At 49.9% G+C, this 15108-nt stretch overlaps 1 protein-coding gene across 1 annotated transcript in view; it reads left to right on the plus strand.

Moving 5' to 3' along the window:
* Positions 1–1138: 1138 nt before the first annotated feature.
* LOC144674970 (EVI5-like protein) overlaps positions 1139–15108 on the plus strand; it is a gene marked incomplete at its 3' end in the record, with an annotated part of 136504 nt that continues 122534 nt past the window's right edge. Inside the window, exon 1 of the mRNA XM_078536060.1 lies at positions 1139–1253. The remainder of the gene's footprint in view (positions 1254–15108) is intronic.

The following is a 15108-nucleotide window of genomic DNA, read 5'->3' on the forward strand; positions in this document are numbered from 1 at the left end:
GTCCCACTGTGTGGATTTAATCAAACAGTACCTGAAGCAGCAAGGTGTTCTGTGCTGTGGACTTTACCTGACAGCTCATGACCTATGAGATGGTATGTGCTCTGTTGCTGCCAGCCTGCTGATATTGAAAGTACCAGTCGATAAGAGTTATCTGATGAATCGACTGGTGAGACCCAGGAATGGTGTCTGTGTGTGAGAGACGGGTCTAGTGATTTTGGGGAAGGGGTGGGGCGGCACAGCGTTGAGCTCAAAGCTCCCCTATGGTGTCAAAAGGTGGTGGAATAGGAGCAAAAAACTGCTTTTGGTGGAAATATTTATGCACCTGTCAATAAATAACTTTTTCTAGAGTCTCTACCCTATCTTGCAAACCCTGCCACTGGAGATGTTCTGCAGGCTCCAGCTGTTTTTCAATTATTTTCTGGCAATAGGAAACCAGACAAGAAGGTTTAAAGTTGATTTAAACCACTAATTTAATCTCAACTCAAGATTAGGTAAGGGACAAAGGGTATAAACGAAACCTATCCTGCCCATGTTCAGTGGTTGGTGGGTACATTGTGGACTAAACCCTGACTGCTTTCTCCCCCCACTGTAACCCTCTGTACTGACCCATTCTGTTCATACTGTACAATAAAGGATTCTGTAATATTCCTGTTACCTTTGGTGTCTGGACCACTCACTGGAAACTCTCTGTGGCTCTGAATTGGCTGGCAGGGGACCAGCACAATTAGTCAAAGGCTTTGACACTCTGATTTTTCTCTTTGTGTCTTCCAGTCCTTGATAGTGCCACCGCCCCCTCCCATCCCTCATTCCACCTCCCCCATTTTGAGGGAACGCCTGGTGTCTGCTGGCTGATGGGAATCTATTACACTCTCCACGTTCAGCATTCAATCTTTTTAAGGGCTATTGGGAACTGCCGTGTGTTCTAATTTTATAATGGGCAGTTTGAGCGATGAGCTGATAGGTGCAAGTTTTCAGGCTGGTTTTCTCCTGTGAGCTATACTATGTGTTGTAATTCTAAAAGCTGCATTTGTGTAGCAGTTTAGTACACCTGTGTGGAATGGAAAATGACATTATTGCACACATTCTTTATTGATGCTCCCTCAAACTCCTCATAGTAACTAAGTCAACTTGATTTCTTGCAGCTTTTCCCTGTGGTTGAGTCCTGGGGGCAAGACCTGGTTTTCCGATTTCAAGCTTCGTATGTTGGGAAGCTGGACAGATGTGAATGTGGAGTCTGTATGGTGAGTGAGCAAGTACGTTTCTGACATGAGCAGTGTTCTTTTTGTATACATGGATGACAGGAACCAAACAGAAGAGGTACCAGCGATCAGTCACAGTTCAGACCGTAACACCAAATGGTACCCATAATTAAAATAGATGGGCAGAGAGTTGTTTACAGCTCACCTCTATTTGTATAGATTTAATGAACTGCCACAAATCCTGTGTTTGATTTGAATGTTCAAACCTTGTCTGATGTTTAGAGAGCTTCCAGTTTAGAGAGCTATTTATCACTAGCTTTATTGAGCTTATTTTCTTGTGATGCTGCCCATAGTCAGTCAGAGGATGTTTCAGAAGGACAGGAGCTTTATACCATGTGTTCCTGTAAGGGTCTGAGTTGTGTTAGCGATGCCCCACTTGAGTCACTTACGTGCTAATTATTTTTGAGCAGATTCTGCAGAACATTAGAGGATTCTAAATGACTCCTGAAGTTAATGAATTATTTTCTACAGGTGGGAATTATTCTGTACTCTGGAGTAATTGGTTGCTTTTCTCTGACATTCTCTGACTCTGATGCACTATTTGTCATTGTCCTCAACCTGCTGCCTTTGTGGCCGGCCATACAATGCTTTCCTATTGTCATTTCCCTTGGTTACACTTTTACCTACCCTGAAGTAAGAGTGAGCATCTTCAGCACTGGCTTCTCTTCCTATTCCTGTACCATACTTAATATTTTCCAATAATGTGTCCTTGGACCCCTTCTCTTCCTTCTCTACACACTGCACCTTGATTACGTAGCCTGCAGGCGTGGGGTTATAACCTTGGTAACCTATACAACTTGAGTTTGAGTGACCTGTATTCTATCCATTACATAGGTTGCCTACTTCCACCTCCAAGAACTATCAGCTTATGTGCCCCTGAAATCTTTATCACCTCCAGACTCAATTATTTCACTGTACTCCTAGCCCACCTGCCATCTTCTACCCTCCATAAACTTCATTTCATCTGAAATTCTGCTGCACTATCCTGTCTTGCTTGCCCAGTACCCTGACCCGGCTGACTCTTTAGTGCCTCAGTTTTAAAATTCTGAACCTCATGTTTAAATTTCTTCATGGTTTTGTGCCTCCCTATCTCCGTAACCTACTTCAGCCCTAGACCCATCTTTCATTCCCGAACTCTTTGTTCTCCTGACTCTGGCCTCTTTTGCACTTCCCCCTTGATTTAGCCCACCATCGGGAGCTGTGCCTTCAGCTTGTAGTTTATCAGGTAGACACGTGCAACAGCTTTCTTAAAACTTAAATCGGGGAAAAAGAATCCCATGTATTTCAAGGTATTGTCATGTTGTATGTTACTTTGTCCATCACACTAGAGAGAGACGGTGGATTAATGGTAATATCACTGGACTAGTAACCCAGGCTAATGCTCTGGGGACATGGGTTCAAATCCCGCCATGGCAGCTGGTGGAATTTAAATTAATTAAATCTGGAATTGAAAACGACTCTCAGTAATGGTGATCATGGCAACTATCACTTGTAAAAACCCATCTAGTTCACTAATGTCTTTTAGGGAAGGAAATCTGCCATCCTTGTCTGGTCTGACCTACATGTGACTCTAGGTTGACTCTTAACTGCCCTCTGAAATGGCCAAGCAAACCACTCAGTTCAAGGGCAATTAAGGATGGGCAACAAATGCTGATTTGCTGGTGACGCCCACATCCCATGAAAGAATAAATGAAAAAAAAACACTAGAACCATTACAAATACTTGCCGTTTGTACCCTACAGCTCAAGCCTGTCAACTTACAAGGAATAACAAAATTGTATTGCTGGTTGATTTTCACAATTCAAGCTGATATAACACGAGCATTTGACACACCCGCTATTCATGGCATTAACATGCAAGTATGTAATGGGAAGCATAAATGTGTAATAAATATATTGAAAATGGCCTGTTGCCCCAGGAGGCCTGAAATCATGTGTCATGACTTTAGGGAATGCTTGCCCATTATTAAGTTGATTTCTGTAAATGCCAGCTTTCTTTTAAGATAGGCTATCGCTCGGACACAAACTATCAATCCCTCGTCGGATTAAAGATATGGAATTAGTCAAGGCTTTCGAGATATGTAGAGACATGAATGATCAAATTCACCATTAAATGATGTAGGTTCAGTGAGATTGTAGGGTTCTCTGGTACAACTGGAACAATGTAAATCATAAAATTTGACATCCTTGCAGAGATCATTGACTTCTCTTGAAGGTGCAGCAGGTGGTAAAATTTGTAATAGAGCCAGGAATGAAATAACTTTGAGGAGAATTATTTTATGGTAACTGTGGCTAAAATTATTTTTGTGCCCCTGGTTTGTTGATATGAGGGGGGTGTGGTATTGTCACTGGGCTAGTGCTCCAGATTCCCAGGGTAATGCTCTGAAGACCTGGTTCAAATCCCACCATGGCAGATGGTGAAATTTGAATTCAATAAAAAATCTGGAATTAAAAGTCTAATAATGACCATGAAACCATTGTAGATTGTTGTCAAAACTCATCTGGTTCACTAATGTCCTTTTAGGGAAGGAAATCTGCCATCCTTACCTGGTCTGGCCTACATGTGACTCCAGACCCACAGCAATGTGGTTGACTCTTAAATGGCCTAGCAAGCCACTCAGTTCTGATGGGCAATAAATGCTGACCCAGCCAGCGATGCCCACAACCCATGAACAAATTAAGAAAAATGAGGAGAAATGTTTTCACGCAGCGAGTGGTTAGGGCCTGGAATGTGCTGCCCGAGTGTGTGGTGGAGACAGGTTCGATTGAAGCATTCAAAAGGGAATTAGACTGTTATCTGAGAAGAGAATGTGTAGGGTTACGAGGAGAAGGTGGAGGAATGGCACTAGATGAGTTGCTCATTCTGAGAGAAGGCGCAGACACGATGGGCCAAATGGTGGTTTCCTGTGCCATAATAATTCTGTGGTATGTGGGGCTGGCAGGGGAATAATTAATTTTTTTTATTGGCCCATTGACATCGTATTTTGTGATGTGAGCAAGTTGAGTTAACACCAGTCTAGGTTCCTTTTCCTACTTCCCTTGGGGAATGTCTGGTTTCCTTGTGGTGACTAGTGGTGATTGGGCATGTGAGATATCAGAAGTACAGTATTAATACCTTTCTTCAAAATAAACAGTTTTACTGAAAATTGGGAAATAGAGTTATAACTTCTGAATTCATTGCATCTGCCAAGAATGCAATCTTGAAGTAAAATTTCTATTTCCCACAATTAAAAATGAGCTCTTTGCCCTCTTCTTTTAACATGCAATTTAATTGTTGCTACCTTTGAATTGTTTGACATAAGAAACATAACATAAGAAATAGGAGCATGAGTAGGCCATTCGGCCCCTCGAGCCAGTTCCGCCATTCAATAAGATCATGGCCGAATCTGATCGTGGCCTCAACTCTGCTTTCTTGCCAATCCCCTGTAACCCTTGACTCCCTTATAGATCAAAAATTTGTCTAACTTGGCCTTGAATATATTCAATGACCCAGCCTTCACTGCTCTCTGGGGTATAGAATTTCAGAGATTAACAACTCTTGAGAGAAGTTGTTCCTGCTTGCCTCTAAATGGAAACCTCTTGTTCTGAAACCGTGCCCTGTAGTTCTAGATTTTCTCACAAGGGTCCTTTCAGCCTCTACCCTGTCAAGCCCCTCAGAATCTAGTCTGGTTTTAATAAGATCACCTCTCATTCTTCCTAACTCCAATGAGTATAGGCCCAACTTGCTCAACCTCTTCCCATAAGACAATTGTTTCATCCCTAGAATCAATCTCATTAACCTTTGCTGAATTCCCTCAAATGCAAGCATATACCTCCTTTGGTAAGGAGATCAAAACTGGTTGCAGTACTCTAGATGTGGTCTTGCCAACGCTCTATACAAATGTAGCAAGGCATCCCTACTTTTATAGTCTGTGCAATAAAGGCCAATGTCCCATTTGCCTTCCTAATTACTTGCTGTACCTGTATGCTAACCCTTTTATGATTCATGTACAAGGGCATCCAGATCCCTCTGTACCACAGCAACATTGAAGCTATTTTCCTTTTTTATGCTTACAGAAGCCCTTACTGTCTGCTTTAATATTTTTTGCTAGTTTATTTGCATTCTAATCTTTTTTTAAGTGTATTTTGCTGATTTCTAAAGTTTTCCCAACATTCTGGCCTACCACTGATCTTCTCAGCATTATATGCCATTTCTTTCAATTTAATATCATCTTTAGCTACTTCAGTTGCCCACAGATGATGCATCCATCTTCTAGATGCTTTCTTTCTCGATGGAATATATCTGAGAGTTATGAAATATCTGCCACTGCTTCTCTATCATCTTGCCTTTTAAATTACTTTCCTAGTCTTTTTGAGTCAACTTTATCTTCATATCTTTGTGATTGCCTTTATTTAAGTTTAAGTTTAAGACACATTATTTTCAGACCCAAGTTTCTTACCTTCAAAATGAATGTGAAATTTTATCATGTTATGACCACACTTGGCTTGGAGGATCCTTCACTGAGACCATTAATGAATGATCCTGTCTCATTACACATTACCATCTATGCTTAAAATACTGTTGCCTGGCTGGTAGCAGAAAAATATTGTTCCAAGAAACTGCCCCGAATACACTCGATGAACTCATCCCCCAGACTACCTTTGCCAATTTGATTTGTCCAATCTATATGAAGATGAAAACCTCCCAAGCTGATTGAGGTACCTTTCTTGCAAGGGTTCATTATCTTTTGATTTGCACTCTCTCTTACAGCATAGCTGCTGTGAACCTTAACCTTGTGCCAACAGACAATGCTGAGATTGAGCTTTTTTGGAGGCATTGTACGTGTTATTCTCCTATCAGTTTATGGGGTAGTGCATTATTACACCACCCTACAGGGTTGCTGTTTTGTGGAAGGTTGAATTGAACTGCAAGTTAAGAAATGTGCAGTTTACATGGTCTTTGTGGGATTTAGGGTGAAATCAGTGGCCGGCAGAACTGTCGAAGGGTCATGAAGACTCGAAACGTTGACTGATTTCTTTTCCGCCGATGCTGCCAGATCTGCTGAGTTTTTCCAGGTAATTCTGTTTTTGTTTTGGATTTCCAGCATCCGCAGTAGCTTTTAGTTTTTTGTTTTTATCACTGGGTTGGGGCAGTGTGTTAGGGTGCAAAGTCAGATGGGGCCTGGTTGGAGCAGTGTGTTTGTGTGATGTTAGATTGGTCCTGGGTTGGAGCAGCGTGTCAGTGTGCTGTGTTAGATGGGGTCTGGGTTAGGTCAGTGTCCTGTGTAGATGGGGTCTGTGTTAGGGCAGTGTGCTGTGTTAGATGGGGTCTGGGTTAGGGCAGTGTGCTGTGTAGATGGGGCCTGGGTTAGGGCAGTGTGTCAGTGTGCTGTGTTAGATGGGGTCTGGGTTAAGGCAGTGTGTCAGTGTGCTGTATTAGATGGGGTCTTGGTTAGGGCAGTGTGTCAGTGTGCTGTGTAGATGGGGTCTGGGTTAGGGCAGTGTGTCAGTGTGCTGTGTTAGATGTGGTCTGGGTTAGGGCAGTGTGCTGTGTTAGATGGAGTCTGGGTTAGGTCAGTGTGCTGTGTAGACGAGGTCTGGGCTGGGGCAGTGTGTCAGTGTGCTGTGTTAGATGGGGTCTTGGTTAGGGCAGTGTGTCAGTGTGCTGTGTAGATGGGGTCTGGGTTAGGGCAGTGTGTCAGTGTGCTGTGTTAGATGTGGTCTGGGTTAGGTCAGTGTCCTGTGTAGATGGGGTCTGTGTTAGGGCAGTGTGCTGTGTTAGATGGGGTCTGGGTTAGGGCAGTGTGCTGTGTAGATGGGGCCTGGGTTAGGGCAGTGTGTCAGTGTGCTGCGTTTGATGGGGTCTGGGTTAGGGCAGTATGTCAGTGTGCTGTGTTAGATGGGGTCTGGGTTAGGGCAGTGTGTCAGTGTGCTGTGTAGATGGGGTCTGGGTTAGTGCAGTGTGCTGTGTAGCTGGGGTCTGGGTTAGGGCAGTGTGCCAGTGTGCTGTGTTAGACGGGTTCTGGGTTAGTGCAGTGTGTCAGTGTGCTGTGTAGATGGGGTCTGGGTTGGGGCAGTGTGCTGGGTTAGATGGGGTCTGGGTTGGGGCAGTGTGTCAGTGTGCTGTGTTAGATGGGGTCTGGGTTTGGGCAGTGTGTCAGTGTGCTGTGTTAGATGGGGTCTGGGTTTGGGCAGTGTGTCAGTGTGCTGTGTAGATGGGATCTGGGTTAGGGCAGTGTGTCAGTGTGCTGTGTAGATGGGGTCTGGGTTAGGGCAGTGTGTCAGTGTGCTGTGTTAGATGGGGCTGGGCTATGGCAGTGTGCTGTGTAGATGGGGTCTGAGTTGTAGCAGTGCGTCAGTGTGCGGTGTAGATGGGGTCTGGGTTAGGGCAGTGTGCTGTGTAGATGGGGTATGGGTTGCAGCAGTGTGTCAGTGTGCTGTGCTAGATGGGGTCTGGGTTAGGGCAGTGTGTCAGTGTGCTGTGCTAGATGGGGTCCGGGTTAGGGCAGTGTGTCAGTGTGCTGTGTTAGATGGGGCCTGGGTTAGTGCAGTGTGTCAGTGTGCTGTGTAGATGGGGTCTGGGTTAGGGCAGTGTGCTGTGTAGATGGGGTCTGAGTTGGGGCAGTGTGCTGTGTAGATGGGGTCTGGGTTAGGGCAGTGTGCTGTGTTAGATGGGACCTGGGTTAGGGCAGTGTGCTGTGTAGATGGGGTCTGAGTTGGGGCAGTGTCCTGTGTAGATGGGGTCTGGGTTAGGGCAGTGTGCTGTGTTAGATGGGGCCTGGGTTAGGGCAGTGTGTTGGTGTGCTGTGTAGATGGGGTCTGGGTTGGGGCAATGTGCCAGAGTGCTGTGTAGATGGGGTCTGGGTTGGGGCAGTGTGTCAGTGTGCTGTGTAGATGGGATCTGGGTTAGGGCAGTGTGTCAGTGTGCTGCGTTAGATGAGGTCTGGGCTAGGGCAGTGTGCTGTGTCGATGGGGTCTGGGTTAGGGCAGTGTGTCAGTGTGCTGTGTTAGATGGGGTCTGGGCTAGGGCAGTGTGCTGTGTCGATGGGGTCTGGGTTAGGGCAGTGTGTCAGTGTGCTGTGTTAGATGGGGTCTGGGTTAGGGCAGTGTGTCAGTGTGCTGTGTAGCTGGGGTCTGGGTTAGGGCAGTGTGTCAGTGTGCTGTGTAGATGGGGTCTGGATTAGGGCAGTGTGTCAGTGTGCTGTGTTAGATGGGGTCTGGGTTAGGGCAGTGTGTCAGTTTGCTGTGTTAGATGGGGTCTGGGTTAGGGCAGTGTGTCAGTTTGCTGTGTTAGATGGGGTCTGGGTTAAGGCAGTGTGTCAGTGTGCTGTGTTAGATGGGGTCTGGGTTTGGGCAGTGTGTCAGTGTGCTGTGTAGATGGGGTCTGGATTAGGGCAGTGTGTCAGTGTGCTGTGTTAGATGGGGTCTGGGTTAGGGCAGTGTGTCAGTGTGCTGTGTTAGATGGTGTCTGGGTTAGGGCAGTGTGCTGTGTAGATGGGGTCTGGGTTAGGGCAGTGTGTCAGTGTGCTGTGTAGATGGGGTCTGGATTAGGGCAGTGTGTCAGTGTGCTGTGTTAGATGGGGTCTGGGTTAGGGCAGTGTGTCAGTGTGCTGTGTTAGATGGTGTCTGGGTTAGGGCAGTGTGCTGTGTAGATGGGGTCTGGGTTAGGGCAGTGTGTCAGTGTGCTGTGTAGATGGGGTCTGGGTTAGGGCAGTGTGCTGTGTAGATGGGGTCTGGGTTAGGGCAGTGTGTCAGTGTGCTGTGTAGATGGGGTCTGGGTTAGGGCAGTGTGTCAGTGTGCTGTGTTAGATGGGGTCTGAGTTGGGGCAGTGTGTCAGTGTGCTGTGTAGATGGGGTCTGGGTTAGGGCAGTGTGTCAGTGTGCTGTGTTAAATGGGGTCTGGGTTTGGGCAGTGTGTCAGTGTGCTGTGTAGATGGGGTCTGGGTTAGGGCAGTGTGTCAGTGTGCTGTGCTAGATGGGGTCTGGGTTAGGGCAGTGTGCTGTGTAGATGGGGTCTGGGTTAGGGCAGTGTGCTGTGTAGATGGGGTCTGAGTTGGGGCAGTGTCCTGTGTAGATGGGGTCTGGGTTAGGGCAGTGTGCTGTGTTAGATGGGGCCTGGGTTAGTGCAGTGTGTCAGTGTGCTGTGTAGATGGGGTCTGGGTTGGGGAAATGTGCCAGTGTGCTGTGTAGATGGGGTCTGGGTTGGGGCAGTGTGCCAGTGTGCTGTGTAGATGGGGTCTGGGTTAGAGCAGTGTGTCAGTGTGCTGTGTAGATGGGGTCTGGGTTAGGGCAGTGTGTCAGTGTGCTGCGTTAGATGGGGTCTGGGCGAGGGCAGTGTGCTGTGTAGCTGGGGTCTGGGTTAGGGCAGTGTGTCAGTGTGCTGTGTTAGATGGGGTCTGGGTTGGGGCAGTGTGTCTGTGTACTGTGTTAGATGGTGTCTGGGTTAGGGCAGTGTGTCAGTGTGCTGTGTAGATGGGATCTGGGTTAGGGCAGTGTGTCAGTGTGCTGTGTTAGATGGGGTCTGGGCTAGGGCAGTGTGCCATGTTAGATGGGGTCTGGGTTGGGGCAGTGTGTCAGTGTGCTGTGTTAGATGGGGTCTGGGTTTGGGCAGTGTGTCAGTGTGCTGTGTAGATGGGGTCTGGGTTAGGGCAGTGTGCTGTGTTAGATGGGGTCTGGGTTGGGGCAGTGTGTCAGTGTGCTGTGTTAGATGGGGTCTGGGTTTGGGCAGTGTGTCAGTGTGCTGTGTTAGATGGTGTCTGGGTTAGGGCAGTGTGTCAGTGTGCTGTGTTAGATGGTGTCTGGGTTAGGGCAGCGTGTCAGTGTGCTGTGTAGATGGGATCTGGGTTAGGGCAGTGTGCTGTGTAGCTGGGGTCTGGGTTAGGGCAGTGTGTCAGTGTGCTGTGTAGATGGGGTCTGGGTTAGGGCAGTGTGCTGTGTAGATGGGATCTGGGTTAGGGCAGTGTGTCAGTGTGCTGTGTAGATGGGGTCTGGGTTAGGGCAGTGTGTCAGTGTGCTGTGTTAGATGGGGTCTGGGCTATGGCAGTGTGTCAGTGTGCTGTGTTAGATGGGGCTGGGCTATGGCAGTGTGCTGTGTAGATGGGGTCTGAGTTGTAGCAGTGCGTCAGTGTGCGGTGTAGATGGGGTCTGGGTTAGGGCAGTGTGCTGTGTAGATGGGATATGGGTTGCAGCAGTGTGTCAGTGTGCTGTGCTTGATGGGGTCTGGGTTAGGGCAGTGTGTCAGTGTGCTGTGCTAGATGGGGTCTGGGTTAGGGCAGTGTGTCAGTGTGCTGTGTTAGATGGGGCCTGGGTTAGTGCAGTGTGTCAGTGTGCTGTGTTAGATGGGGTCTGGGTTTGGGCAGTGTGTCAGTGTGCTGTGTAGATGGGGTCTGGGTTAGGGCAGTGTGTCAGTGTGCTGTGCTAGATGGGGTCTGGGTTAGGGCAGTGTGTCAGTGTGCTGTGCTAGATGGGGTCTGGGTTAGGGCAGTGTGTCAGTGTGCTGTGTAGATGGGGTCTGAGTTGTGGCAGTGTCCTGTGTAGATGGGGTCTGGGCTAGGACAGTGTGCTGTGTAGCTGGGGTCTGGGTTAGGGCAGTGTGTCAGTGTGCTGCGTTAGATGGGGTCTGGGCTAGGGCAGTGTGCTGTGTAGCTGGGGTCTGGGTTAGGGCAGTGTGTCAGTGTGCTGTGTTAGATGGGGTCTGGGCTAGGGCAGTGTGCTGTGTCGATGGGGTCTGTGTTGGAGCAGTGTGTCAGTGTGCTGTGTAGATGGGGTCTGGGTTTGGGCAGTGTGTCAGTGTGCTGTGTAGATGGGGTTTGGGTTCGGGCAGTGTGTCAGTGTGCTGTGTAGATGGGGTCTGGGTTAGGGCAGTGTGTCAGTGTGCTGTGCTAGATGGGGTCTGGGTTAGGGCAGTGTGTCAGTGTGCTGTGTAGATGGGGTCTGGGTTAGGGCAGTGTGTCAGTGTGCTGTGTAGATGGGGTCTGGGCTAGGGCAGTCTGTCAGTGTGCTGTGTAGATGGGGTCTGTGTTGGGGCAGTGTGTCAGTGTGCTGTGTTAGATGGGGTCTGAGTTGGGGCAGTGTGTCAGTGTGCTGTGTAGATGGGGTCTGGGTTAGGGCAGTGTGTCAGTGTGCTGTGTTAGATGGGGTCTGAGTTGGGGCAGTGTGTCAGTGTGCTGTGTTAGATGGGGTCTGAGTTGGGGCAGTGTGTCAGTGTGCTGTGTAGATGGGGTCTGGGTTAGGGCAGTGTGTCAGTGTGCTGTGTTAGATGGGGTCTGAGTTGGGGCAGTGTGTCAGTGTGCTGTGTAGATGGGGTCTGGGTTAGGGCAGTGTGTCAGTGTGCTGTGTTAGATAGGGTCTGGGTTAGGGCAGTGTGTCAGTGTGCTGTGTAGATGGGGTCTGGGTTAGGGCAGTGTGTCAGTGTGCTGTGCTAGATGGGGTCTGGGTTAGGGCAGTGTGTCAGTGTGCTGTGTAGATGGGGTCTGGGTTAGGGCAGTGTGCTGTGTAGATGGGGTCTGAGTTGGGGCAGTGTCCTGTGTAGATGGGGTCTGGGTTAGGGCAGTGTGTCAGTGTGCTGTGTTAGATGTGGTCTGGGTTAGGTCAGTGTCCTGTGTAGATGGGGTCTGTGTTAGGGCAGTGTGCTGTGTTAGATGGGGTCTGGGTTAGGGCAGTGTGCTGTGTAGATGGGGCCTGGGTTAGGGCAGTGTGTCAGTGTGCTGCGTTTGATGGGGTCTGGGTTAGGGCAGTATGTCAGTGTGCTGTGTTAGATGGGGTCTGGGTTAGGGCAGTGTGTCAGTGTGCTGTGTAGATGGGGTCTGGGTTAGTGCAGTGTGCTGTGTAGCTGGGGTCTGGGTTAGGGCAGTGTGCCAGTGTGCTGTGTTAGACGGGTTCTGGGTTAGTGCAGTGTGTCAGTGTGCTGTGTAGATGGGGTCTGGGTTGGGGCAGTGTGCTGGGTTAGATGGGGTCTGGGTTGGGGCAGTGTGTCAGTGTGCTGTGTTAGATGGGGTCTGGGTTTGGGCAGTGTGTCAGTGTGCTGTGTTAGATGGGGTCTGGGTTTGGGCAGTGTGTCAGTGTGCTGTGTAGATGGGATCTGGGTTAGGGCAGTGTGTCAGTGTGCTGTGTAGATGGGGTCTGGGTTAGGGCAGTGTGTCAGTGTGCTGTGTTAGATGGGGCTGGGCTATGGCAGTGTGCTGTGTAGATGGGGTCTGAGTTGTAGCAGTGCGTCAGTGTGCGGTGTAGATGGGGTCTGGGTTAGGGCAGTGTGCTGTGTAGATGGGGTATGGGTTGCAGCAGTGTGTCAGTGTGCTGTGCTAGATGGGGTCTGGGTTAGGGCAGTGTGTCAGTGTGCTGTGCTAGATGGGGTCCGGGTTAGGGCAGTGTGTCAGTGTGCTGTGTTAGATGGGGCCTGGGTTAGTGCAGTGTGTCAGTGTGCTGTGTAGATGGGGTCTGGGTTAGGGCAGTGTGCTGTGTAGATGGGGTCTGAGTTGGGGCAGTGTGCTGTGTAGATGGGGTCTGGGTTAGGGCAGTGTGCTGTGTTAGATGGGACCTGGGTTAGGGCAGTGTGCTGTGTAGATGGGGTCTGAGTTGGGGCAGTGTCCTGTGTAGATGGGGTCTGGGTTAGGGCAGTGTGCTGTGTTAGATGGGGCCTGGGTTAGGGCAGTGTGTTGGTGTGCTGTGTAGATGGGGTCTGGGTTGGGGCAATGTGCCAGAGTGCTGTGTAGATGGGGTCTGGGTTGGGGCAGTGTGTCAGTGTGCTGTGTAGATGGGATCTGGGTTAGGGCAGTGTGTCAGTGTGCTGCGTTAGATGAGGTCTGGGCTAGGGCAGTGTGCTGTGTCGATGGGGTCTGGGTTAGGGCAGTGTGTCAGTGTGCTGTGTTAGATGGGGTCTGGGCTAGGGCAGTGTGCTGTGTCGATGGGGTCTGGGTTAGGGCAGTGTGTCAGTGTGCTGTGTTAGATGGGGTCTGGGTTAGGGCAGTGTGTCAGTGTGCTGTGTAGCTGGGGTCTGGGTTAGGGCAGTGTGTCAGTGTGCTGTGTAGATGGGGTCTGGATTAGGGCAGTGTGTCAGTGTGCTGTGTTAGATGGGGTCTGGGTTAGGGCAGTGTGTCAGTTTGCTGTGTTAGATGGGGTCTGGGTTAGGGCAGTGTGTCAGTTTGCTGTGTTAGATGGGGTCTGGGTTAAGGCAGTGTGTCAGTGTGCTGTGTTAGATGGGGTCTGGGTTTGGGCAGTGTGTCAGTGTGCTGTGTAGATGGGGTCTGGATTAGGGCAGTGTGTCAGTGTGCTGTGTTAGATGGGGTCTGGGTTAGGGCAGTGTGTCAGTGTGCTGTGTTAGATGGTGTCTGGGTTAGGGCAGTGTGCTGTGTAGATGGGGTCTGGGTTAGGGCAGTGTGTCAGTGTGCTGTGTAGATGGGGTCTGGATTAGGGCAGTGTGTCAGTGTGCTGTGTTAGATGGGGTCTGGGTTAGGGCAGTGTGTCAGTGTGCTGTGTTAGATGGTGTCTGGGTTAGGGCAGTGTGCTGTGTAGATGGGGTCTGGGTTAGGGCAGTGTGTCAGTGTGCTGTGTAGATGGGGTCTGGGTTAGGGCAGTGTGCTGTGTAGATGGGGTCTGGGTTAGGGCAGTGTGTCAGTGTGCTGTGTAGATGGGGTCTGGGTTAGGGCAGTGTGTCAGTGTGCTGTGTTAGATGGGGTCTGAGTTGGGGCAGTGTGTCAGTGTGCTGTGTAGATGGGGTCTGGGTTAGGGCAGTGTGTCAGTGTGCTGTGTTAAATGGGGTCTGGGTTTGGGCAGTGTGTCAGTGTGCTGTGTAGATGGGGTCTGGGTTAGGGCAGTGTGTCAGTGTGCTGTGCTAGATGGGGTCTGGGTTAGGGCAGTGTGCTGTGTAGATGGGGTCTGGGTTAGGGCAGTGTGCTGTGTAGATGGGGTCTGAGTTGGGGCAGTGTCCTGTGTAGATGGGGTCTGGGTTAGGGCAGTGTGCTGTGTTAGATGGGGCCTGGGTTAGTGCAGTGTGTCAGTGTGCTGTGTAGATGGGGTCTGGGTTGGGGAAATGTGCCAGTGTGCTGTGTAGATGGGGTCTGGGTTGGGGCAGTGTGCCAGTGTGCTGTGTAGATGGGGTCTGGGTTAGAGCAGTGTGTCAGTGTGCTGTGTAGATGGGGTCTGGGTTAGGGCAGTGTGTCAGTGTGCTGCGTTAGATGGGGTCTGGGCTAGGGCAGTGTGCTGTGTAGCTGGGGTCTGGGTTAGGGCAGTGTGTCAGTGTGCTGTGTTAGATGGGGTCTGGGTTGGGGCAGTGTGTCTGTGTACTGTGTTAGATGGTGTCTGGGTTAGGGCAGTGTGTCAGTGTGCTGTGTAGATGGGATCTGGGTTAGGGCAGTGTGTCAGTGTGCTGTGTTAGATGGGGTCTGGGCTAGGGCAGTGTGCCATGTTAGATGGGGTCTGGGTTGGGGCAGTGTGTCAGTGTGCTGTGTTAGATGGGGTCTGGGTTTGGGCAGTGTGTCAGTGTGCTGTGTAGATGGGGTCTGGGTTAGGGCAGTGTGCTGTGTTAGATGGGGTCTGGGTTGGGGCAGTGTGTCAGTGTGCTGTGTTAGATGGGGTCTGGGTTTGGGCAGTGTGTCAGTGTGCTGTGTTAGATGGTGTCTGGGTTAGGGCAGTGTGTCAGTGTGCTGTGTTAGATGGTGTCTGGGTTAGGGCAGCGTGTCAGTGTGCTGTGTAGATGGGATCTGGGTTAGGGCAGTGTGCTGTGTAGCTGGGGTCTGGGTTAGGGCAGTGTGTCAGTGTGCTGTGTAGATGGGGTCTGGGTTAGGGCAGTGTGCTGTGTAGATGGGATCTGGGTTAGGGCAGTGTGTCAGTGTGCTGTGTAGATGGGGTCTGGGTTAGGGCAGTGTGTCAGTGTG

The sequence above is a fragment of the Cetorhinus maximus genome, unplaced genomic scaffold (assembly GCF_964194155.1).
Source record: "Cetorhinus maximus unplaced genomic scaffold, sCetMax3.hap1.1 HAP1_SCAFFOLD_873, whole genome shotgun sequence".
NCBI lineage: Eukaryota > Metazoa > Chordata > Chondrichthyes > Lamniformes > Cetorhinidae > Cetorhinus > Cetorhinus maximus.